Below are 23,375 nucleotides of genomic sequence, written 5' to 3'. Positions count from 1 at the left end.
TGAAACACATCCCTGTCCAGTGCTCAACTTGGTGATGTATTAAAAACACAAACAAAAAAAAACCCACATTTTTCCTTAGAGAAGCAGATGGGCATCCCACCAGTGGAGAAACTTCAGAAAATATCGGCTTTGTCCTATTCCAGAGCAAGCACTGTCCTAACAAGATGTGCTGCACGGCACCTTCTTCAGGTGAAAAATCCAGTCCTTGCAAAAAGGCCCAGAGAAGATTTCTAAAACATTAGATACTTAGCTCTCTGCTCCTTTTGTTTGTCCTACCCCATCGGATTCTTCTCAGACTCTTACCTGTAATCTATGCCCATGATGTCTGGCTAAATATGACCTAAAATATTCTTCAGGATACGTCGCCATCGCTGGGGGCTGCCTAAAGCCAATACCCACTCAGGGTCTCCTGCTCTGTGGCAGGAGTTCCCCAGGCAGCCCTGGCCCCGTGCCATGCACACACTGATAATTCAGGGATGAGAAGGTTGAACACATCAAGAACTGCCAGGTAACACCTGGGGATTCTCCTTGTCCTAATCAAAGGAAAAGGGAACGGCTTCTATTTCTTAAAATAAAAGTGGCGAACAGCACAAAAAAAGGGATGGGGAAAAGGGAGGAGACGTGCCTGCTGACCCTTGGTGTGACCACTGGTACCTTCGGGTGCCCATCGGTTCGAGAAACCGTGCCCTGATCTTTAGGTGTGGGCACTGCTGAGCTAAGGCTTCCCCTGGTGGGAAAATGCAATATTGAAAGTGCTACACTCCTGCAGCATTTGCAGCGGAGCTGAATGAAGGAAGCAATCAGTTTGTTCTTTAGGAGGAATAATCACAAAGCAGCAAATGGCTAGAAGTCAATATTTATTAAACTGCAAGCCAGTTGCATTTTACGAGCGCCAAAAGTGAGAACATTATTATAAGATCTGATAAATCAAAGCACTGAGAGTAAACACACTGTGTAAGCTACAATTATATGCCTCTGCAAGATCAATAATTCAAGAGGTTTCATCCACATTATGCATGATGGCCTATGGGAAGTTGGCCTCTTGAGAGTGCTTGCTTGGACTGAGAACAGATGCAGGGGCTTTTGAAGAATTCCTGTCTCCAAATTTCAAGCGGTCGGCTATTATACTTGCAGAGACGCGGGAGCAATACAATTAACTGCAGTGGGTAGGAGGGCAGCTACTTCTCCTGTGCTCACACGAGGAGCAGAAGGCTCCACAGGGGACGTGGCGCGCACACACACACACAGGCCTTACAGGCAGCACCTACCTCCTTGGGGAATGCTATGCCTTTAGGATCTGCTTCGTGCTAATTAAAAACCAACACGGTGTGCTAAGGACCCCCTCTCTGTACTGAAGTATCCACTCCAGCAAAAGGAGCTCAGGAGAAGTGCTCCCTTCGCTCCTCCTATGGCCTATTCTCAGCACAGCCTCTGGTGAATGTATACATTAAGCAAACAAGCACGCTGTTGTTTCTGTCACTGAATATGAGCAGAGCCAGCGTACTAAGCATGGAGCAGAGCAGGAAGAAGGAAAACTGCCCTGCTTTCCCTTCTGGTCCCACCACCCGCAGGGGTAATGGCGCTCCTACAAGGCCCCAGCCCGCCAGCCCCAGAGCAGGCCGCAGAGAAACAACACTGTGACGAACCCCAGAGACCGCTCCTCAGTTCTCCCGCTGTTCAGCCAAATTGTTCCCCTCTTCACATCAGCAGCAAAACTCCAGGATTTTAAGTGAGTTACTCTGCTGCCTGTATGTTTTTGGATAGTCCCCCAAAAGCCCTACAAACTGCTCTCTTGCGCTGGGTGTAATCAATACCATTCCTCCTTGCCCTCCCTGAAATACCACTCGCATTTCTCCAAAGAATGCTCTCAAATACAAAGACTGCTTGACCTTTACTGCATATCCAGGGCCTGTTTATTTCTTAGTCTTCTTGTTTAGGAGGGTACCTGCCTTGCTGTGACTCACTTACAGACTGCTGGAGTAGCCTCCATGCTGAGTCTACTGATTAGCCAAAGATTCATTTATCAGCAGATGAGGTTATGAGGTTGTCTTAGCTACACTCCCCAGCAACCTGCTTGATACTGATTTCATTTGCAGTAATAGTACCATAAAGTAAACAGCCTTGCCTCTGTTATTTGCTTTAAAGTAATCAATGCAGTGTGCAACTCATTCACTCTGTGGCTTAATCAAATTAACTATATTTGTTCCTCACTTATTGCTATGGATTTCAGTCCTAATTAAGCTCCTAATCCATGAAGTTGTTTTCTTCCTGGGATACTATGGGAAAGGCTGTTCCCACCTCCTCCTCCCTCCCTCTCACAAGGTTATGTCAATTGGAAAGCTGTTTCCTTAAAGAAGATGCACTTACTTCTGCTATCAAGTTGCCAAAACTCAATGCCATCGAGCTTCTAATTAAAAATCTAAATAATTTGAAAAGGGCTAAATAAATAACTCCAGAAGGGTAGACAGTTAGGCGAGCTCATCAAAAATACATTGGCATATGCCAACGCAGAATCTCGTTTTCTAAGGATGGCTTAGTTTTTAGGCGAACTTCACGTGGTGTAGTTCTAAAACCAGACTGCTTTAGGAATATCGTGCTTTCCTAACAAAACCGGAGGAGTGCTGTCCTTGCTTCCTCCCAGTGTCCCAACTTCTGGTACTTCCTGGGGCCTCAGCCCTGCAGGGAGCTGGTCTCCTTCAGGGACGGTCGAAAGCTTTCTCTGCTGAAGTTGTTTTAATGTTGGATTCTCAAAACAGTAAAATAGAGTTCTATGGATTTTCCTCTGGTTCCTCTGGATCAAACAGTTTGACTTGCTGTGACTTAAAAATTTTGGTGATCTGCATGTTTTATCTGAAAGAAACTGCCTACAATAGGTAGGTAAGTTAAGTTTGTTCTAAGGGCAGTAATTAATGTTTAAAACAATGCCAACTACCGCCCATGACCACAGCTACGAGACAAGCCAGGGACAGCAGCAGTGACAACAGCTTGTGAAAACCCATTGCTCCTGAGAAACCGTAGCCCTCAACACCTCACAAAATCTCATCATGCCAAACCTGCCCACGTAACTGCAAAAGCCCACATTTTTCAGGTTAATCTCTCAGGGTTGTTCAGCTAAGTGTAACCCTTATTAGCCGTGTTTTGGCATTTAGCCTAGGAAAAGTATATTATGATGCTTTAAATAAAATAACAGAAAATTAGGAGGAATACTAACTGGGGATTTTTTTCTCTAATCTCTTTTTTTTTTTTCCTGGCCATGTTTTTTGAAAACCAAAATAACAGCAACGCAAGGACATTGTTCACTGTCACTTGCAAAATACAAAAAACAAAAAACTAAAAATTATTTAGGTATTTTGACTCCTACCCAGGAAATTCCAGTTAACATATATTATGTGTTTCTATATTAGACTACATTTTATATAGTAATTCTGGCCAATTACAAATGCTAGAGGAGGAGGTCTGAATGCATTTGCAGTCACTGAAGCATCAAGAGTGTAACTAAGAACTTGGTAGCCGTGCTACTTGGAGGCTTTTCGGCTTGCAATTTAAATAGGATTAAAATATAATGGACTGTTGTTCTCAAAACTCATGCAAGCAAATACATACATCCATGCTTTCATTTTTATGAGAACTGTGGAGCTGATGAGAGAAACTCCAGAGTGCACTCACTGAATATGTCTGGTTAAGCCTATGTCTAAAAGCTTTCCCATATAGTGATGGCACTGCACAAAGCTGGCCATGTATTGAAGAGCAGGACGATGGCTGTGACTCAACAACCCTACTCGCCATAAAAGTAATTGCAACTGCTTTTCCCCAGATGTAGTGGCATTGCAGAGGCATCTGTGATTTCCATGTACAAACACACCAGTCAGAACAGCCAGCTACATTGCTGTCACAGCTCAAGCTATGGTTATTACTTTCTGTTCTGATTACAGCTGAATAACATATGCACTCTTTGTATGCAGATGGACAATGCTGTCTTCTAGCTGGCAGCTACCATCCTGCCTGCAGAGCAGAGGGATGGATCCTGATTGATTTTAAGCACTTCTGAGTATCCGTACGAAACATTACTACCCCAAGTCTAATGTTTTAAAACTTGGATGCTTTAAATTAAGCCATTAAATCCATACTTACTCAATGCATAAGTGTCCTGAATTCCTGAATAGCTCTCTAAATCAAATCTACCCAGATCAATCAATCATATCAGGACTTTTCTTTCTTTTTTTTTTTTTTTTTTTTTAACCTCTCAGCAGGTGCCATGTTGGGGAAACCTGTGGAGCCACAGGGCTTAAATTGCCACTGGGTTTATGGAGAACCCCTCCTCAGTGACCCCAGGGTGAACAGTGCTGCTGTGTTCCCACTTGCAAAGCCCCTGGCAGCAGAGCACTCCCCGGGCACCCCATGCAGCCTTCACTTCATGGCAGACACAGCGCTCTGCTGCTTTGCGATGAACGTCATAAAGAAAGAGTTACGATATTTTCCTCTTCTGTGCCCTGATCATCACACGCAGCCTGACAGCATTTCACAGTGGTTCAGGAACGAAATGGAGCGTATTTCTGTGAAATGCTCCATTAAGCAACAGCAGAAAATTAACAGGTGCCACAAAGTGATCAGAAGTGACTCGCTGTCTCCTCTTGGCTAGAAAAAAACTAGGTTTGGAGGGAAAAAAGAGGAGAGGAATCATGATGCAGGAACAATAACCGTGGAAGACCCCAGACAAAGAAAAGACTGCAAGGAATTCCTCAGGCTCCATACAAAACCAGGCAATGTGATGGCAAATCTTGTTAGGAAAGACAGAAAATACATTTTGTCTTGAAGTAAAAAAATCCCCCCTGTTCATTTGTCCCAACCTAAGTTTATCTCCCCAAAGGCCTGAATATTGCCTCTTGCACCTTGTTACCCATGTTCTCCTTCTCCCCCTCGGCATCAGAGGTGACACCCCAGTGAAGCCATCTCCAGTTCATCCACAGTCCCCCCACCCCAGCTGCAAATACCCACTGTTATATTCCTTTCAGTGAAGGCAATCAGAGGGCTACTGACAGAGTAGGGTTGGCATCAGCATAGCCAGATTTCCTCTTAGAAGTGGGCAGCCCTGGACATACTCCACATGCTGCGAATGAGAAGGCACAGTAACGGACAGCACAACATCATCAGGATCAAAGAAACCTCTCCAAACCACTGCAGCAACACTTCCCAAACCTGACCAGGGTAAATATGGCCCAGAAGGGGAGAGACAAAGATCAGCTCTGTAAAACCAGCCGGAAAAGAGCTTTCAGATGCGAGCATCCCTCTAAGCCAGCCTTGCTCTGTCACAGCCCTGCTCGGAGAGTCCCAGCCCCGCTACGCAGACAGCAGTCAGAAAGCTGTTGACTAAAGCAGCACGCAGCTTATCGGCAAGGCACAGCCAGGGCACCCGCTCTGGGTTGCCACTGCCCCAAATACTCCGCGTCAAGGTTTCATAGCACCTGCCTGGAAACTATTAATTTCTACCCAGGAAACGTTCTCAGTAATACCAGCTCCACGCGTTTTCAGGCACTCCAGGCACAAAACTACAGCCTGCTCCAGCACAACAGCGACTTGCCACGCCAACACTCACCTACTGCGATGGGCCTGCTAGCATTAAAGCCATACCAATCTTTGCCACCTCCTGAAGCTCATCCCTGCCCCCATGGCTCTGTCACAGCGTCGGAGGGAACGTGGAGCAGGAGCACGACGGGACGGGTTTGAGTTGAAATTGCTGCTGTCTATCACCGCTCAGCATCTGCACGCGCACAATTGCATGGACTCGCTGCCTTCCTGCACTTTTTTCTCCCTTTTTTTCGTATCTGTCAGCTAAACCAAAGATCCGAATGCAAAATGCAGCACTTGGGAAAATTATGTGGGTTTGTGGCACTCCCTGGAGGACTCTGGGTCCATGAAGCAATGAATGGATTATAATGAGACATAAATATAGTACTTTCATCTGTGACAGGATCCTATTCTGCTATTCATATAATGTAAAGGCAAACTGCCCATTTTCTCTGGACCAGTAATCTGAAATCTCAAAGAGGGAAAGAAAAATAAAGAGAAAGCATCTCCAGGCACAAATTAAGCAGACAAATATGCAAGACAACATATTTAGCAGCAGCTTTGGGAACTCTGAATGAGAAAAATAGGTGCAATTGTCTTTTAATTATTATGAAACATAATACTGGAACAGCTAGATCAGAACAGAAATACCATATTCAGGGGAGGAAATGGGCATGCAGTTGTACGTATGATTACACTTCATTTTTGTGACCCCTTTGAACCTCTTTTGCTTTAAGGCACTCAAACTCCATTGCAGGTTTTACAAATTAGAGGTATTTACCAAAATCACTGTCCGTCTAGAAGAGGTGATGCTTTCTTCTTGCATGTATCACCTCACATTACAAACAGTTTGCTGAAATCTGGCTTACCTGCTCAGCTACAACATTCCCACTGCCTACTTGCCTGCCGCTGCTAGCACTACCAGCTACTCTTACTTTGATAGCATGCTTAATATTGATATTTTTTGTATCCAGGCTGGGAAGTAACCAGCTTCCAGGCAGCCTGCTGCATGCCGGGTTTGAAAAACCTGTCAATCATCCTCCTTCAAAGCAGCATTTGGATGAACCAGATGGACTACCCCTGCTCTGCAATCACACCCGCTGAAAGGATCCATTGCACATGGCAAGTTTGCATGGGTTAAACTGAGTGACAGCAGACAGATTGCTGATTGCCAGTAATTACAGGGGGCATCTTCCTGAGCTTTTCTGCTTGAAACGGGAACACCCTTTTCGTACTTGAGGCTGAGAAAAATCCCAACGTGGTTGCCCTCACTGTAGCCCTACTTCAGTGGTAACTCCCCAATACCTGCACACCCAGCTGATGTTAAAAGCAAATAAAGAGCAGGGTATCCCATGCTTGCTTGCCTATCTGTTTGCAAAATACTGTTTGCAACAGCTCCCCAAAAAGGCCAGAAGACTTCTTCCCTGCCTAGACCACATGCAGGCAGCAGGCATTCGCAATAAAAGCACAAAGACATTCTGGACCAGTTCGATTCCTCTACAAGAGGCACACAGCACAGGGATTTGGGGACTGTGAAGGAAGAGAGTGTAAGTAACAACATGCAGAGGTCAGCAAGGACTAAATCTCCTGAACTTTGGATCAGTACTGCAGCATGCACCTCTGGAGACTTCTGCCTAAAATAACAACAAAACATGCATATATATTGAACCGGTGCGGTTTGCCTGCTCCAAGAGCCCTAATAAGCACACAGCTCAAGCAGAGTGCTGAGCAGAGATGCGAATGCCAACATGTTTCCAAGGCTGACAAAAAAAAAAGATTCCTTCTTGATGTTCTTCCCAGCTGTTGCTAAGAAGCTTTTCTTTTTCTTTTTTTTTTTTTTCTTTTTTTTTCCCCCCTGCATTTGCCAAGAGACCTTTCTAGAGAATTTGCATATGGATATTACCCACTTAAAATGGAAGAGAAATCATGGCTCAAGTAAGATGATTCTCTGGTATTGACATAACTGGAAGAAAACAAGTGGCATCAATGAAAAGCAATGGCTGAGGTTTTCAAAAGCAGGAGGCTGCAGTAGCTTGTTTTCACTGTAATGGGGACTGCTTAGAGCAGCGTTGAAAATCAGGCTACTTATTTTGCTATTTCAGTCCATCCAAATAGAAACTTAGCACTGACCCAATTAAGAAATAAAAAAGTTTTCATATGCACTTTGTACTTCAGAATCCCCCCTACGCAGCACTGTCCATTATAAAATGTTTACACTCACATTAGAATAGCAAAACTAGAATTTATATTCAGCTGTATTGTCTTCGTTCCCCATTAAAGAAAGTTTCCCTTTCCAAACTAGCTTAGGACTCTTTCCTCCCCGTTCTACAATTTCCGCTTTTTTTTTTTTTTTAATAAATAAATGCTCGTTTGCAATTTTAGACTGCAATTTCAACAATAACCCCCTGCTTTCTTAGCAATGACTTTCAAAAGAACCTAAAAGGAATTAGGGAGCCAACTCCCCGGCATATAACTTGTTAAAGCATCATTTGAAAGTCCCAGCCCATATGGAGAGCAAAAACAGCTCTGCAGAAGCAGACTTTTGATCAATGAGGAAGACAGTTTTCCATTATTCGCGGCCATCAGTGGCTCCCGGTACTGTAACTAACCCCACATGCGAGCAGTCCCATCGACTCCAAGGGGATTGCTCATAGCTGAAATTTCACAATAATTATGCAGATCCTACGGAGCATTTGCTCTCTCTCAATCTTGGAGAGATTTTATTAAGGTCAGTACTTTTATTCCCATTGTATAGATGAGGAAATGGAGGTGATGTGACTGGCCGACCTGAATGTCAGAGCCAGGACAAATACCATGATGAATAAAGGGTACCAGTTATTACCACACTTCCAAAGTATTTAATTACTAGAGTCTCACAAGAAAATTTATGAAATAGAATCCATTTCCCTGTTCTCCCTCTTTCCTGAGCACTGATTCCAGCTAATCATCATTCAGCCTTTGTGCTATCACATGAAAGGTAACTACAGAGAGAATAAAAACAGTATTTATATGGCTAAGGAAGGATTTACATAGCTGGTTCCTTAGGAGCTTTTACCATGTACTGGATCAAAAATCAATTTTTTAAAATTGCCTAAATAAATATGTATTTGCCTTACAGACTGTGATAGCTCATTCAGAGCCCTGATAGTGCAGTGAGAAAACAAACTTCACTCTCGGACGTTAATACAGGGAATTCCTACTTCTCTGGAGGTGCACAGGACCACTCGCCTACACCACCACTACACATTTCCCAGTGCAGAGGCTTTGCTTCTCATCCAAGGGTGAGTTTCTTGCGGCCTGCCCTGCAAGTATGTCCAACATTCAGAATCCAGCTTTCTTTTCTGTGGCAGAATGGCAATATTTATCTTAAATTTAGCTCATCTTCCACTTTCACATGACAAGATTTAGTGTAACATTAAACATGATGTTGTTTCAGGCCTTCATGCCTCTGGGCACTGAGAAGCAAGTAGGTAGAGCTGTGAATATGTAATCTTGGCAAGACTTTCACTTTCCATTTCCTTTACTGGCCACTAGTGGGATATTAAAAATATAGTCCTGGCAGAACCAATTCTGTAAGACATTTCTATCTCCTTTTGCCTAATTATTGCTTGGCCGGGACTTTTTGCTTATTATCTTTAAATTAATTGGGGGGGGGGGGGGGGGGGGGCAGATTTCTTTGGGTCCTTTGGTCTCCTAAGTATTGGAAATACTTTTTTTTAATTTGTCTCCGGCAAACATATCCAAAATGCCCGTGAGACATTTTACTAAAGTTTCCAACAAAATCTTCTGTTCTTTGATGGTTTATGGACCTCCATGTCTTCGTTCTCCTCTGGTTCCCACACCAGAGTCAAGACTTTTTGTCACTCTACACAAAGCATAGTGTTTCTTCCAAAGCCCACATCAGATACATATACCAGAAAGACAATAACCTTCAGGTTCAGGTACCAGCACAACGCTCAGCACTCTGCGGTAATGCTTCCCAGCGTTATGAATTCATGTAACCCAGCCTTTGTTTTCTCCTTTAAGTAAACTACCAGCTACCCTGGGGTGGCTGTTTTCTGCAGCCATTCCCCGATGGTTTTCATTTAAACCAACTATAAATGGAGTCACTTTTCACTTCTAGCTTTTATTTGCTTGCCTGAGGTGAGAGTGTTTTTTTTGCTCTTGGTTTGTTTTGTTCAACAGCTTTTTTTCATGGACAACTTTCTGATACCTTATAGCCTCCAATGGTCTGTGACTACCTTTTGGTAAATGCTGCTTGTGGAGAATCGGAGAATCTGGCACCTAATTTCCTAAACCTAGGCAATCTGTGTGTAAAAATGACTCCAAAACTCATTTAGCTATTACATCAGTCAGAGTATTGCACAGCCTCTTTTTGTTCTCTGTTGACTACAGATGGTGCTGGATAACCCGAATTAAGGGTTTATGCAATCTAAAATATGAGGTATGCATTAAAACATTTACAGTAACAAATACAGACACCAAATGCAAATAAACAGGGTTCTCCACAGGTCTCTCCTCTCTTGCTGCCCAGTATTTCCTAACTAAAACATTATTTTTAGTATTGTATCTGTGTGATGCAATAAGCCTTGCACAAATTGCCACAGAAAGTCGTGGAAACACACATTCAGGCTATAATATGCAGTTACACAACTGGTGTTTTGGGAACCATCTCATAAAAATGTAGTTAGCACTCTTGGGGCTTAGTTTATAGTGGGATTCAAGCTGCATTTTATCTGGTTAGAATCAAGTTTCTGCCCTGGTTTTTAAGCTTGCTGTCTTGGCTTGGGTGTCTCTCACTAAGCAGTTTGCACAGATCAATATTTAGTAGGGCAGCTTTCTCTCTATGAAACAGTTGCACTTCCAAACAGCTTAAGAAGGCTTAATAAGCAATTAGCAGATTGTAACACTGTAAAACCACTAGTAATTTGTTGTACAAGAAAAACATGAAAAGAAAACATCCTAAGCAGTGACTTCATAAGATCTTTCCTTCATGTTTTACCACACGTTTTTCCCAAGTTATGACTAACTTTGTTCATCTTTCTCCCTTGTGAATTTCTTTTCTTTCCTATTCTTTTTTCCTAGAGGCACTAAAATTTTCACAGATGATTCATGACAACATAGAGATTTTACATCAGCAGGATTCCAATAACTATTACAGGGGCCTCAATACATCCAAACCAGAACGCCTCTCATGTTAGAAAGGCCTTTTGATGCTCCATGTTCCGCTGCAACGTCAGGAAGGACTAACAGCTTCTATATACAGACATGGAGGTAAAGTCTGGCCACCCAGGCACACACAAGCCCAATTCGCCTCCTTTGTTCAAGTTAAATCATTTATAACAATTTAAAAGGTGGAGGTGAAGGGCAGGCAGCTTTGGGAATTACAGGAACGTAAATACAGCAAGACACGTCACCTGGCCCGCCACCTCCAGAATGCCCTTGTCATGCTCCTCTCACTATAAGTCTGGTCCCCAAAACCTCTAATGGCCATGCTGCCTAGCGCTTATGACTTTCAGCCTAGGGACACCCTCCACTGGTCTGTGCTATTTGTGCAGTTAGCATGCATGCCAGCATTTGCTCAGGTAGAGAGAGAGAAGGAAATAAGCTAAGAGCAGCAAGCTAGGCTTGCTATTGATTTAGTTGGCATTAATCCTTGGAAAATGCTTGCATAAAGTTCATTACTTAGTTTCTCTGACAAAAGATCTGTCTACTAAAGAACAGTGTCACGGTTCCAGGAGTGCTGCAGTAAATGCAGATTATCAAAGGACGCTCTCAGCGCACTGAGACCACCCCTGCAGTCCCAGGAATGGCCCCTGCAGGAGAGGAAACCCCGGCAGTACTAACCCAAAGCTTTGATTTGGATGTTCACCTGCAGCATGAGGGCAGATGTCTCAACTAGTGATAGGACTAGAGGGAATGGCCTCAAGTTGTGTCAGGGGAGGTTCAGGTTGGAAATGAGGAGACATTTCTTCTCAGAAAGAGCAGTCAGGCATTGGGACGGGTTGCCCAGGGAGGTGGTGGCATCACCGTCCCTGGGGGTGCTGAAGGAAAGGTTGGACGTGGTGCTTAGGGACATGGGTTAGTGGTGGCATTGGTGGTAGGGTGATGGTTGGACCAGATGATCTTGGAGGTCTCTTCCAACCTTAACAATTCTATGATTCTGTGAAAAACAAAGCCTCTGAGCCACTCATTGGCTGCATTCAGATACCAAGGCCATTCAATGGGATTTTACAATAATTCCACCCATTAAGCAGAATATTCGTGCACAGCAGATGAGCACTCTTTTGAGGTTTATCATCTGGTGTCCTATCTGTTAAGTAGTTCTCTATGAGCAAAACTTCGGAAACCACAGGCTCAGCGGATCTGTATGATATGAGACAAGTAGTTGGTAGGAAAATGGTTTAAGTGAACACTGCAAGCAATTAAGGACCTTAGGTCTGAGACCTTTTTCCTCATTTCTTTTCTGCCCTTCTCCTACCTCACTGTTTTTGTAGTAGGTTCACACAAAACTGAGTAGAAGAACACTTGAACAAGTTTTGATGTCAGTGCTCAGTCACAGCAATTTTTCAGCAAATTATTCCATATTCCCTCTCAAAGGTACTTCCTGCAAACCACAATCAATCTACATTGCCCTGAATGCTTATAGAAGCAACATCATTTTAAATGCCTGCATGACAGACCCACGCGATCACCTGTCCAAGGAGAAGCTGCTGGACTACGTAACACTGTTGAGCAAGGTCCCAAACTGAGCTTGTCCCAGCTCCAAGAGAAGGGATAGGGGGAAAAGAAAAAAGAGAATCAGCACAAAAAAAATTATCACACACATTTGAGTAAGTAATCCAAGAGTGGAGATTTTTTGCAAGCAGAAAAAGACTTGATTCCCTGAATAAATAATTAATTGCAAATTATTCACTCAAATCCAATAAGGAGAAATAGCCTCTCTCTGCATTTTCTGGGAAAAAGAAAATAATCCATAATATTACACAAAAGCAAAAAGGGGAAATATTAGAGGTATTATTTACACTCAAGCAGAATGGATTATTCACAGGGTGCTGAAAGCAATCTTTTCCACCAAGTGATGAATCGCACTGTCAAGAAGCCAAATTCAGAAGGGCTCAGCACCCAGCAACTCCTGCTGAAAGCAGTACTGTAGAGAAAACCCAGCCACTTCATGGCCGTGCCTAAGTAAGAGCTGGCAGTTTTGGAAACCTGCCCCTGGCTTCCCTACTTGCATACTGTGCACCGTACCTTACACACACCAGGCCAGGCAGCTGCACGCTCTCCCTTGAATGTCATTTATCTGCAGAGTGACAAAGACAACCTGTGGCACCTCCAGATGCAGCTGCGGAGAGTATAAAGAGAAATCCCTGTATCCATCCTTCCTCCCCTTCCATTTTTTTCCCCAAACTCACCGGATGGGGCAATGCAGCTCTCTCTAGACAGGCTGAATGCTGGCAAGGTGGAAGCAGTAAGACCAGAAGAACTCACTGTAGTTTTAATAAAGCTGTCAGGGCTGACATATAGTATCTGCTGCTTTTCAGTTCTCCTCCATCTCAAGCAGGATGGAGGGATTATGCAGATGAGCCACTGCATTGTGCCTGGCTCAGAAACATTGTCCTGTATGCTTGGCATAGCCTGAATTCATTTCTATACCCCTGAATGCCCACAGCTATGAACTGTCTTGGTGGGATAAACACCTTAACAAAGCTGTTTAGCGGATTCACTAAATGGCTCTGGCAGGCAAAAATGTTTCTAGTGGATAGCAGAATGTGCTCTCATCCCCTTCCCTCACTCTCAAACCTTTGAAGTTTTATTTATGATGTATGTAAAAAAAATAAGGCTCTTAATCAGGGTGTATGGGCTGTTAAAGCCACACCGATGCTTTCACTCAAGTGCAGAGACATCATCCCAGCCGTAAAACCTTTTCCACTTTCCCAGCCACAAGGCAAGTCGTCACAAGTCTTTTGCTGCTCGTTCAGCTCTGTGTATGTTCACACTTCAGGAGGGGCAAAAAAAAAAGGAGGGAAGCTTTCGACAAAGCAATTCAGCAGCACACAAGGTGCAGCCCTTCGTTCTCCTCTCACGTGCTATATGCTCAGGAAAGACAGCTTTGTTCGACTGTCATTACGGCAGGTGAACACAAACCCTCAGCCTCCTCAAGAGGTGGAGTCCTGAAACCATGGAGTTTGTATGGGCAGTGCAAGACTTGAATCCTAGTATCATCACTACAGCTGGGAGCAAGTCCTGTCACTGTTTGCACTGTGATTTCCCCTTCTGCAAAACTTCAGGCCCCAGAAGGTATTTTTCTTGGATAGATTTCTAAGCAGTCCCAGTCCTCCAGCCACCTACAGCCACTGCAGCTTTCTCACCCAGCCTTTCCATCTGGGTTTCTTTTCCGCTATCACAACGTGTGGTCAGGACAAACACTGTGCATGGTCTGACCTTACCCAAGGCTCCTCTGCAGACACACACAATCAACAATAATGCGGAAGGCCATAATTACATGTTCTCTATCATTTATTCCTTTGCTGATTATGCTGATATATTCTTCCTAAGTCTCTGAAATTACATGCATAATAACAAATCCGTAACTTAACTGACCGTCTCTCTGAGGAAAAGCTGCACTAAAAAAGATTACACAAATTAACCCACTATAGCACCACTATGAAACCGAACGACTATGAAATTGCAGCCGTGAGAATGCATCCCCAGCTGATCTTTATGTCTTTATAAAAGTTACATACTACTGCAACCTGAAGTATTTATGAAGCAAAAGCTTGGGCCAGATCAAGCTTTGATACAGCAGACTTCCTTTATCTCAAGTTATCTCAATTCCTGTCCCGCACTGGGAGTACCTGGGTTGATTACAACAAATCATGACTGCACGGACTGCTAAAAAGTAGTCATTGTCATTTGATTGTTGATCTGGTAGCTATTCTTTCTCTTTTGTGTGTCTCACAGGGAGAAGAATAAGGAGTAATAACACATCAAAACAAAGAAAGCTTAAGTACCAGGCTAAACACATCACCTTGTCTTCCATGTTTTGTCAGTATTTTAAGACTGAATTGGCAAATTTGACAAGACAGGTATTGAAAGAATTAGAAAAAAAAAACGCCAACACTATAGGATCTAATCAAGACAGACTGTACAGCCAGTTTCTGCAGATAAAAGGGCTATGTGTAGGTGGGCTGCATACTAAAACTCAGAAGGGCAGGCAGTCACTTGAGGCTTTTTCCCTGATTTTAGGGAAACAGATCGATGTTGCGAATCTCCATTTAAAAAAATGTGGAAAAAAAGCTGCAGCTCCCATCTTACCTTTCCATGCTAGACAACCCGCCCGGTTTTTCTCTCTGCTACAACTTGATTAGCGCCATTTTGGTTGGCAAAAAATGGCAGTTTCTTCACAGCACATTGCCTCGAGAGGCTAGGTCCACACAGAGTCTCATCCACGATCACTTTTAATTTAACTGCTATTTCTGACTACTTGGCTTAATAAATTAATTAAGTTTACCGTGCAAACAAAACCACCAGTCTAGGAAGATGAACAGATTCCTAATCCATAAGATGGTTTCCAGAGAGGATGCCTTCGACCACAAGCCGAACAAGAAACTCTAGTGATTTGGCCTACCACAATTTCACTATCTCCTTGCTTCTGCTGAAGTCTAGGCTTTTTCTTTACTCCTTTATTTGCTGAGTGAGAGAAAGGTGACAAATAAACAGTAAATAGACTTAATAGTAGACAGAGTTAGCAAATAGAGATAGATTAATGGTAAATAGAGAGAGATTAATAGTAAATAGTGATAAATCCAGTTGTCTTACTCTTTCACAGCAGCAGAACTCTGAATCAAGAAGGCATTTGGGCACATTTAAGTACTCTCTCTTCATATTTCCGTATTTTATTAGCTGGTTTCCTTACAGGCTCTGTAACAATATGGTCCTACACGCTGCCCATCTGGGGAAAAGGAGGTTGTCTCAGGCTATTTTACCCTCAGCAAGAGAGGTTCAGCACCTCTCCTCTTCCCTGGGACACTCTCTCTACAACAGCCACACATTCAGATTCACCTCTTCCTCTTCAGTATCTCTGCCCAGGCCACCCTTTTCCAACCAACCTTCCTGGTCTGAAACCCCTCTCACAGCTTTCTCCCCAGCTTTTTTAGAGCCTGCTGGCTCTTTTTAGAGCCCTGCGCCTGCTAACCAGGAGAAGACTTCACAGTAGCCCCTTTCATTGGATGCTCAACGTGTAGAGACAGCAGAAGAGCTGAGGAGGGCAATCAGGGTTTTTGGATGAAACCACCAGGAGAACTGGGCAACAGCAGGGTCACACATATCAGATGCACTCCCCTCCCATAACTGTGCCTGAGCAAAGACTATGAGTGAAATATCTCCTGTGTTGTGCTCCAGAAGGAGCCCAGCCAAAGACCCTTGTACCCATGACATTAAGAGCAAGTCACAGAAGTGGAGAAGCTAAAGAAAATACTAAACTCTTTGGTCTCCTACCACACATCTGAGCATCGGTCAAAAGCAGAGTTTTAACCCATCTCCCCCTCACTCTCCCACTAATAAAACCATTTTTAACCGTTCACATAAAACTGGCCACATCACTGCTCAAACTCCCTTCCCTGGAGCCCTCCATTTCACCTGCACTTAGGTGCAACAAGATCAAGTCCAACAGGGCATACACACTGTTGGGTTTTGGTGTTCCTGTTTGTTTTGTTTCTTTTTTTTTTAGTTTTATTTATTTATTTATTTTATTTCTTTTAAGTGTTACTTTATTTCTCCCCAAAGAGAATTAAAATTCAATATGATTCCTCTGAAATTGTATGTCTGTTAGTTTAACTGATATATACTTCAGTATAACCTTGAAGAAGTAGGGGACTTTATTTCAGTGTCTTTGCTGTATGAGGGACCGAAGCAGTTCCTAAAGCTTTTCAACTCTTCATCTGCTTCAGAAGAATCCACTGTTTACCATACAATCAACATTGCTTCCATGCTGGAAGACCTCTCCATGCATTCTTCTAGGGACAGACTTACACACATTCCCTTGGCTTTCCACTTCTCTCCCCAACATGCTTCGGTTATTTCTGCACCTGTAGCATGGGAATTCAAAGCGAAGTCAGAAGTACTTCTCCCAGAGTCCCCATTGCTCTATCTGAGTTACTTCCCTGATCTCCACACAAATGTTGCATCCCTCTCTTTGATTTCAATAAAATCCCTTAGGAACCTTCTTTTGTGCAATCACCTCTTCAGACACTCTACGTTCACACTGTCCAGGAAAGAGTCTAAACACCAGAGGCTGAAGAGAGCAGATCCCCTTTTGTCTATAAGCAATTGTATTTAAACAGTTTTCAAGCGCTCTCAGCAATTTGCATTCCTTTTTGCAAAACAGGACAAATCCACCTGACATGTGCTATGTTCCAAAGAGTAGTGAGTTTTCCAAAATCAAAAGGAAAAAAGAAAAACTGAACGGAGGGATTTGGAGAAGCAGAAGAAAACACTATTACATTTCAAAACCTCTATACGCAGGAATCTATAGTAGCAAGTGAGAACTTTCATCTCATTTCTTCTTTGAAGAACTGATAAATGTTTCTATTTATTGTTGGCACCCACTTCATTTTAGCACCTTTAGTACTGCTTAGTGGGGACATGTCTATAATAAATTAACTACAATAGCTTTATACATCAGAGACACAAGCCATGGCTGATGAAATTTTGCTCAGCCTGCCAAAATTGAAAAGTTTAGCGGAGTTTCTTCAGGCTTGATACTACTATAATCAAAACCTGGTGTGAGAACAATTTCTTACTGCACCCCCGCATTCAGCTGTAGTATTTTTGTACCAGTATCCATTTGCCATGTAGAAATCCAGATACTGATCCTCACTTCTCTGTTTTACATCTGCCATACTAATTTATGCCTGTGCAATGCCAGGTTTATCGCACTAACAAATCAAAGTAGTTATTTTATCCTGGTTTAAACGAACCGAAGAAGCTTGTGGTAATGAAATATTAGGCTTCCTGCATTTCAGTATGAGTGCCTAAGCTGTAACCTCTAAATTTGACCTTACAGCAGCTGAGGAGAGAGAATTAGCATAGCTCACTTTCCATCCATATTCCAAAGAAATCATCCTTTTCAACCAACATAAGAAATTAGGATTGCAGCTGCAATTCAGAAGAGTCATTTGCAAAAGTAAATTTGTATATTTTATTATTTGTTTTATCTGCATAGCTAACATTTGTATACTATGACTGACTGTAGCAATATTTGTTGAAACACTGGCACTGAAACCTGAGTGACGTATACAGACCACATCTTTTCTGAAATGATTTCAGGATCTGACCCTAGAGTTGATGGGTCCTGAGGAAAGCTGCCTCAAATATTTTTGGCTAAAGAAAACAGTTTTCCAGAAACTCATTTCAAAAATCACGTTGTGCTCAAGAGACCCCCACAGAAGTATTTCTTTCAACTAGAAAGACTATTGATGTCCAGGGCATCGCTTTCTCTTCTTATTAGGAATAAATCTCTCTAAGTTTAAGGCACAGGTGTTGGTACTATGTAATGCCACAAAAACATTCAAACATACCAGTTTTCAAAACAAGCACAATTCTGGGCCATGTTTCAAAGCTCTGAAAGTTGTTGTGAAACCACTCTGCTCAACTGCAGAGATCTTTTCAAAATCTTGAGCAAGTCTTCTATTTTCATGTACATTCACAATTGTAAAGGGGATGGAGGACAGAAACGTACAACAGTACCTCAACGTTCTCCTACCCAGAACTAAGAACCAAATTAATTTAATTCTGAATTTTTCTACTAAAAAAATTAAATGTTGCTCCTACTCCCCCTCAGAATATCGCTGGCAAATCTGTGTTCTCAAGATTTTTTTTTAAACTATCACTGACGTATAAAGTAGTTTTACAATGTTGGGTGCTAAATGCAGGAAAGAGTCTGAGTACCTGTTCCAGGAATATCTCTCAATTCAATAATTTAATTCAATATTTAATGTCTGCGAACTTTGAGAGTCCTTTGCGGCGAATTAGAGAAACTTTCATCCCTCAGTGGTAAAGCATACAGCCAAAACTCAGACTGAGGTTGATAATTGCTCTGTCCCCCCTTATACTCTTTTATTGTCCAACAGAGATACCGGAACGTGCAGTAGTTTTTTATTTTCCATATTAAGCCATTTCTGGTCTGAGGCTAGTCCAGAAATCTGGCAAATAAATTCATTGAGCATTTGCAGAATATAAAGCAAGCCTGGCAATTGGAGCTGGCAGAGTGAAAGCACAGACCCACTGAGAGCATGTGGCAAAGCTCCCACTGGTGCAAGCAGGGGCAGAGCACACCCACACTACCTGCAGAATCGATGTGATGCAGAAAGCAACTTTTAAGACGGGATTTTTGACAGGATGCAAGGTGTCAGGCACCCTGCTACCACTGTAATTCAGCTCGTTGGAAAGTTCCAGCTGTTTCCCAACAGCTTGGTCCCAAAGTTTCCGTTACGGCTTTATGATTTGTTCCAGCAGAGCTCTAAACTTTCTTCAACACTGGCTGGAGCTCACGTTGCACTGTATAACTGCAGCGGTACTAACAAATATTTGCTCATACTTGCCAATATTTGCTCCTACTGCTTTGTTAGCCTCCTTACTCTAAGCATCCATTTTCGATTATTGCTGCCACGCTTCCCTGATCCCATTGGGCTCATGATTGAAATTAACAATCTGCCCGTCATCACCAAGCTTCACGTAGATCTTGCAGAAAGCGCAGAGGCAAAGGCGAAGTTGTTCCAAGCTTATCTGGAAAAAATTGCGGGCATTATCACTTAGTTTAAAGAGACCTGTCACTGCAAAATGCCAGCTACAAACTGCCACCTTTAATTTCCACGTCCTTTCTTTCTGATGAATAGGCAGTGATTTGGGTTTGTTCCATTTGTTTGTCCCTCAAACCAGCAAATAACATTTCTCCTTGCCAGTCAGTGTCCTTTTTCCCACTTGGCAAACACGGATTTGCTCCCTGCTGCATCGCCTTCTGCGCAAGAAGCTGGCTCTGCAACTGTTTGTTTTTGATTACTTCCTTATTACTATTAGCATAGCCTACAGCAGCTCAGTTTTGGGAGCCTGGCTAAAGTCCTTCCAGTAGCCTTGTCCTTCTGACAGCTCACTTGTCCAGCAGTAGAATAAATATTTTCCCGTACACAGGGTATTTTTAAAATGCCCATTTGTTGGAAGGTGGGTGTAACTGCGCATGGGCCAAACATCCTGGTGGTAATCCAAGGCAGTAACATTTTGGTTCAGAGGAAGCAACCTAGCAATCGAGAAGTCCATTTTTGGCTACCATACCACAACACCCTACAGCAGCGCAGGTGTTCCCTTGTGATGCTCTCGCCCGCAGCCCCAGCAGCATGCTGACTGGGCTATAGCTTCCATGGAGGAATGAGTTTGGTAGGTGGAAGTAAATCACATCTGCTCCAGTACAATCAGGGACTGAACCCCAGTCCTTAGCTTCCAAGAGCAGCCTTTGCTGTTGAATGCAACAAAGAAGAGAAATAGACTCTACTCTCATATCTTCTTCAAATCCCAAAGGATTATGTCAGAAACAGCAGGTGATCTCTTCCAGTCCTGCTCTATCCTCTGCACAGAAAGAACAGTACTTCAAAGAAACTGAAATTTCCTCCTTATCCTTTTTTTTTTTTTTTACTTTCCACTGTTTTTCAGTTCTTAAAAAATGTGAATTGAAATAAGATGGAAACGTGTATCCACCAAGTTACAAAAACATGAAAATAGGGAGAGGGTTTGGCTTTAAAAGAAAACAAAAAAAGAAAGCAGAATTTGCGATCGAGAAACAATTTTTGGGTCTCAGCTATTTTCTGATTGCGTTCATGAGATAAAATCACCGGAACAGCTTGCCCATAGCAGTCAGGAATATGTCCTTGGGCTGACAAAAGCCCTGAGCCACCTAGGCTGTATGTGCTGTGCCAGGGCAGGCAGCTAGACTGAATGACCTCCTGAGTACATCTGGTACCTCTGTAACATGGCCACTGCCGTTGCACATTGCATCATCTATTTAGGCAAGCTACTTACCACATTCATTCATTTTTTTTTCAACCCTTTTTAAGCAAGCATATCGCTAATGTAAAGTAGCATCTCAAAGCAAATCCTGAACTTCTCCAGGTTTGACCTCCACATCATTCCGAGCTGATGAGGGGCCTCCGCAGGGAGCTGCATTACAGATATGCCCATAGCACTTTAGCCACAGCATCTTATCTGGGTTGGACAACTCTTAATTCCTCACAGTGTAAATCACTCACCAAGCTAACAGGCTAGACAAATTATAGTGGGAGAATGCTATTACCTTGCAGGTTCTAAGATATTACCCGTTAAGATATCCAAGCAACAGAAGCCTCTGATTTATCTATTCAGAAACTGCCTGCACAAATGCTTAGCTAAAAGAAGTGTTTATTCATATGAATTTCGGGCTTCATGTTTACACTAGGGAGGAAAAACACTGAGATGCCTTGCAAAGAGACGTCAATATATCACTCCAGACAACAAGTAAACCTAGACTGCAGTCTCCATCTCTCTGCCTCACATTCAGTCAATGAATAGGATAGCCAGACACTGCAGACAGACCGTGCCAGTAAAGCAGCTGACAAATCCTCCAAAAGCCATACAAATCTCCTTTGTTAAGCCAGAACATTACGTTGCTACTAAATCCAGCACCAGACAGGGTGTTCTGCCCCCTCTGCATGCATATGGGTCTCTGCACCCTTGCATTTGGAGAAACATCACCCTTTCCACGGGCCAGGTTCCCAGGTCTATGTCCACCATCCCACTTCAGGTCATGGGCAATTTCCTTTCTACCTTTGCCTGAAGTCCTTAATTCAAAGAACATTCCCATCCATCAGCTTGTCTGCTACAGTCTTTTTTCCCTTTTCTTAAGTGCAGGAGGAAGAGCCCTGAGAACTACCTCTCCAGCCATCACCAGATCTCTGTTCTGCTCTCAGGCCTATGTAAAATGCCATCAGAGAAAAGCAACCATGAATTCAGGAAATTGCTGTTTGCCATGCAAGTCTCTTTTAGTTCCCCGTTACCTTATACTTTACCTCTATTTAATCACTACACTGCTACCTGTGTTCCCATGTTAAAATTAACTTTCTCGAGCCTTCTTATTCCTGGCTTCTGAAAATCTCTCAGCAATCACAGCCAGGATTTCAAAAAAAGTGTATTTCTCCTTTAACCGTATATATGAAAAGATGAAGTTTTTGGACATGCCCAGAATAGCAAACAGATCTCAGCAGAAGATATTAGAGGCAGAAATATATTTCAGCATCAGTGGCTAACCAGGAACTGCAGGAGCAGACCTCTGAAAAAAAGATTTCTTTTATACACCATCCATGTTTAAATGGCAATATTGACACAAGTGTCTTGCTCTCCACTGTAATTGAGCGTTCCATTTATGGTCCTTTATTACCAGTTTCAAGAATAATCTTCTGCCTCATGGGGCAGAGGGAAGAGGGCAGGCAGAAATCAACATTTCTATTGAATGGGAAATTCTAGTAATTCAATTTTTTTTCCTTCTGTGTAGGAGAAGATAGAAGTGCTTACAAGAAAGCATTAACTCTTTTTCTAGAATGAAAGAGTTCAGAAAAAAAGCTGCTTCATTTTTATTGAACAGTTTCTCAATTGAAATGATTTATTCTGCCTTCCTTCATGAAGAAGTCACACTCCATTTTGTTGAGCCAAGCGAACAGGTTGTGTTAATCCTGCTACCTGTTCCACCAGGCCTGCCCAAGGTACAGCCGTCTCACTTGGAAATGTCACATGCCGCTTGAGATCCTGCAGCACTGGGATGATGTCGCATCCCCTCATATGCTGCTCAGCTCTTGCTACAGAAAATTCTAACTGACAAGGGAGGAAACAGCTCCACAAGTGCATTAGTCTTCTTAGTAAGCACCAGAATCCCTTCATTTAAACAAAATTGAATATTGCAACTTCCATTTAACTCAGTCTCCCAATTTATTTAATCTGATTAATACGTCACAACATTAACTGTTGGAAAATTACTCGTGTCCTAGCTTTGTTGTAAAAGCAGATATGATATCAAACTTAGGTCCACATCTCATATATGTTGGATGTCAACTGGGATTACCACACGGCCGACACAAGCAGGTCCAGGAGGTTCCTAAAGCACCTCAATGATAACTTCTTGGTGCAGCTGCTAAGGGAGCCAACTAGGAAAGGTGCTCTCCTAGATCTGTTGCTGGAGAAGAGAGAGGGTCTTGTGGAGGATGTGGCAGTTGGCGGCCGTCTTGGTCATAGTGACCATGAAACAGTAGAGAAAACATAGGTCTGCTACTTGATGGGGAAGGTCACCTCACTGGCATGGACATAGGCAAAGCAGAGAAGTTTAATGCCTTCTTTGCCTCTGTCTTCAGTGCTGATGATGGGCTTCGGGATCGTGGGTGCCCTGAGCTGGAAGACCGTGACGGTAGGAATGATAAACTCCCAACCGATCCTGAACGTGTGCAGGATTTGCTGCTCCACCTAGATCCATACAAGTCCATGGGTCCAGATGGGATTCATCCCAGGGTGCTCAGAGAGCTGGCTGATGTCATCATGGGACCTCTCTCAATTATTTTTCAACGGTCTTGAGAATCTGGAGAGGTCCCAGTAGGCTGGAAGCAGGTAAATGTTGTACCAATTTTCAAGAAGGGCAAGAAAGAAGATCCTGGCAGTGACAGGCCTGTCAGTCTCACATCAGTGCCTGGTATAATTATGGAGAAGGTTATCCTTGAAGTTATTGAATTGGTCCCAGCCAA

General features: G+C 43.0%; 1 long non-coding RNA gene across 15 annotated transcripts in view; it reads right to left on the bottom strand.

Annotated features, from left to right (window-relative positions):
- The window catches only part of LOC308194127, a 155,761-nt gene that overhangs the window by 55,568 nt on the left and 76,818 nt on the right, over positions 1-23,375 (bottom strand). Inside the window, exons 5-6 of one of the 15 annotated variants that reach the window (XR_013950294.1) lie at positions 16,600-16,655; positions 12,981-15,520 (exon numbers count right to left, since the gene is read on the bottom strand). The exons of 12 other annotated variants lie outside the window; for them this stretch is intronic. This is a non-coding gene — a long non-coding RNA (uncharacterized lncRNA). Of the gene's footprint in view, positions 1-12,980; positions 19,354-23,375 lie in introns of all 15 variants that reach the window. 2 more of the 15 variants (XR_013950292.1, XR_013950293.1) reach the window with 2 other exon arrangements.

This window comes from Anser brachyrhynchus (genome assembly GCF_964034855.1).
Source record: "Anser brachyrhynchus genome assembly, chromosome: 4".
In the NCBI taxonomy this organism is placed as follows: domain Eukaryota; kingdom Metazoa; phylum Chordata; class Aves; order Anseriformes; family Anatidae; genus Anser; species Anser brachyrhynchus.
Note: the sequence above shows the minus strand (reverse complement) of the source record. Positions and strands in the feature narration are given on the sequence as shown.